This window comes from Cydia splendana, chromosome 20 (assembly GCF_910591565.1).
Source record: "Cydia splendana chromosome 20, ilCydSple1.2, whole genome shotgun sequence".
Lineage (NCBI taxonomy): Eukaryota > Metazoa > Arthropoda > Insecta > Lepidoptera > Tortricidae > Cydia > Cydia splendana.
Genome location: NC_085979.1, coordinates 4,176,226 through 4,180,000, shown reverse-complemented (window position 1 = coordinate 4,180,000; position 3,775 = coordinate 4,176,226).

Below are 3,775 nucleotides of genomic sequence, written 5' to 3'. Positions count from 1 at the left end.
ACACTTGTAGATAAAGTTTGTTGTGATTAACATAGAATAAGTATTAGAATATAAATTTCCACGTGCAATATTAAGGTTTTTTTTTTTCATTAATCCACAGATCCCACTGAACAAATCGTCCATGCTTAATATGTCTTCTCGGCGACATCTACATCTTGCATGTCTCCTCTTTGGCGTCTTAAACAATAAAACTCCGGAATATCTCTTTTCCAAAATTAATTTTTCAACATTTCACAACCGTCATGGCACTAGGTCAACTCGGCGTTGTCTCTTAGAAATGTACCCTCATAGAACGATTGCATTTACCGGTTGTTTCCGATATCTCGCGACCAAATGCTGGAATGATATCCCTCCACCTGTAAGAAAGCTCAAAAATAAACTAACTTTTAAACACCAGTTTAAAAAGATACTGCTTGAAAAACAAAAAACAGGGATACCATATGGCTTTTTGGTTGCGGATTTCAGGATCTAATCGGTAACTCGGAGGATTTCCAGGAGAACTAGAACCAAACTCTATGCACTTACTCACTTTTATTTTATTTTATGGCCACTTAATATTCTTATTTCTGTTTTATTTATGTATTTTTATTTCGGAACATTTTAACACCATTTAACTACACACTTTTTTACCATCATATTTACCCAACTGTAACGTGATCTGGGTTCCGGCAGAATATCAGTGCTTTGCTCAAAAGAGCGAAGCGTATAGCTGAGTCGGAACCCTTTTGTTTTTGCTGCAATGCACACAGTGTACAGCAAGTAAACCCATCTTTTCGTGTTTAAGTATTTTTTTTTATTGTTAATTAAACTCTGTACATATTTTTAGTTTTGTTCTGTTTGTAATGCACCTATTTGTAAATTGTGTGTTTTTGCAGCATCCAAATAAACGTTTTATCTATCTATCTATCTAGAATTGACTGCCATCTGACCTTCCAACCCAGGGGGGAAACTAAGGCCTTATTGGGATTAGTCCGATTTCCTCACGATGATTTCCTTCACCGAAAAGCAACTGGTAAAATATCAAATGATATTTCGTACATAAGTTCCGAAAAATTCATTGGTACGAGCCGGGGTTTGAACCCGCGACCTCCGGATTGAAAGTCGCACGCTCTTACCGCTAGGCCACCAGCGCTAATTAAAAAAAACACGGTGTATAAAAAGTGGCCGAGGCAAACGTTACCATGGCAACGCAACGGGTCAAATTGAAACTGGAAGACTTTGTTCTTCAATTTAGGCACATCAGTCTGGGCTATCAAAATCGCTGCAGACTTATCTTGGTCTGACTCTACATTTTTTTAATCTCTAAATTTTTGTATCCCTACACAGAATCACGAACTCTTTCGCCCAGCCATACAAATGAAAAACCCAAAATTTGCCACTGAAATATGAACCTATCGTGCAGGGAATGGAGTATTAGTACTATAGGTGGGACCTTGGGGCCTTAGGAGGATAGAAGAAAAAACTCATGATTCAGATTAAATATAAAATATCCTAATTATGAAAAAAGGTAGTGTACAGTCACCAGCATAAATATATTACTATGGGTAGCCGTGCAAAAATATCTGATCCTCCATTTGAGGCATAAGTATATGACGACACTACCTCGGTAAAAATATGTGATGATTTGTGGCCGGCAAAAACATTGTTACTCTGTATCCGCATAAATATCTGATCGGGTCGCTTAAAAATATTTGATTACTCATAAAAATTAAAATTATGTGATTACTCTCACCTGGCATAAATATCTGATACACTATGAAAGCAATATCTACATCTGATGGCAGATGGACCGCCTATATATCTGACACGTTGGAAAAGCAAAAATATGTTATTGTTGTTATCAACCTGCAAAAATGAACCATACCCGTTTGGTATAGAGCCGTAAATTGTATGAAGTTATTTGACAATCCACGAAAACAGTGCAGACTTGTCATTGCATATGTCTGTCTCACATTTTTTTATTTGCACAGTTAAATTGTGACTTATTTAAAAATCATGTATCAGAAGACTTGATAGGAGATGTGTAATAAACCCAAAGAGTATAGTAAGTATATAATAAGCCTCCTTCTTACATGGCATTAAAAATAATAATAAATAAGTCAACTTGAATATGTCACATTACATAAAATCGACTTTATTATTATTTCGTAGGGATAGTTGCCTATTAATTTACTCCTTGGGGATAATCACAACAGTTAGGCACAGAAATAAATATCATGGCGACTTATCGAGTCGACGACCATTTGAAACATAGAATTGTTTCCATGCACGAGGAAAATAAACCCATTCATGAAATAATGGATGTGTTAGGAGTTTCTGTAAGTTATTTTATATTTAATTACTTAATTCCGACTTCATGAATAGTGTTATTACTTAATAATATATTCTTAATATTTGTTTTTTTTTAGAGAAATACCGTTAAGTTATGGATTACGCGATGGGAATCAGAAGGCAATGTCGACCATCATAAAAGTTTAGGTCGTCCCCGTAAAACAACAGCCATTCAAGATCAAAATATTGTTCGCTTATATCAAGAAAATCCTATAACTTCAACGCTCGAAGTCGCAAATGACTATGGTATATCCCGCGATAGTGTTCGTCGAAGATTGAAAGCGGCTGGCTTAAGAAATCGAGTCCCTGCACGAAAACCCGTGCTGCAAAGAAGACATAAGGACCTCCGACTCGATTTTGCGAATCATTATTTAAACTTTGATTTTAGAAACTTTCGCGTTTGTAGATGAAAAAGTGTTTCAGTCAAGCATGGATGACGAATTCAACGTAATGGAAAATAGAAGATCGGGCCGTATTTCATGCGGAGTTTGGGGATGGATGTCGTCTGCAGGGCCGGGAGAACTGTGCCAAGTAACTGGTCGATTAAACAGCCGAGATTATATTGAAATCCTCAACGATGTGCTATTGCCCTCGTTGCATATTACTTATCCAAACGTCAATCCTGTGATCCAGGACAACTGTTATTTTCACAACAGCCGTATTGTTCGCCATTGGATTAACGAACAAGAGAAAATTGCGTTGTTAGACTTCCCACCTAAAAGTCCAGATCTAAATGTCATTGAAAACTTGTGGGCCATAATGACACAGCACTGGGACTCCATACAAGCCAGAACGAAGGCAACTTTAACTCGGCACTGCTTTGACATATGGGAATCTCTGCGGGGCTTGAATCATTGCTACAACATGGTTATGTCCATGCGAGACAGGCTGACTGATGTTATCAATGCCGAGGGTGGGCATACTAGATATTAGAGTTCATTTCACGTATTCTATTAAAGCATAGGATAGGAGTTTAAGTTCAAGACAATTTATTTTAAGTTTTTTATTGGTAAGAAAGTGAAAATAAAATTGATAAATATCTGCCATGTTTTATTGAATGCAGTTGTGCGGCAGCTGCCCTACGAGCGGCAATAAAGCGATTAACAAAAGGTTATTTTCCCTAGCTCGAAACGTAGAGGGAAAATATTTAAAGTTGGCTTACATACCATATAGATCATGTCATTCAGTCAGAAGATGCGTGCCTTGGTTCATATTGTCACGGCATTAAAGGTTAGATTTGACAAATTTGCGCGTCTGTGAATGACACGATCATAATCTTGTATGCAACAAAGCTTTTATTTCAATGCTACAAACCATTTTATTCCGTCAAATTGATGATAGAATAAAATGTGAGACAGACATATGCAATGACAAGTCTGCACTGTTTTCGTGAATTGTCAAATAACTTCATACAATTTACGGCTCTATACCAAACGGGTATGGT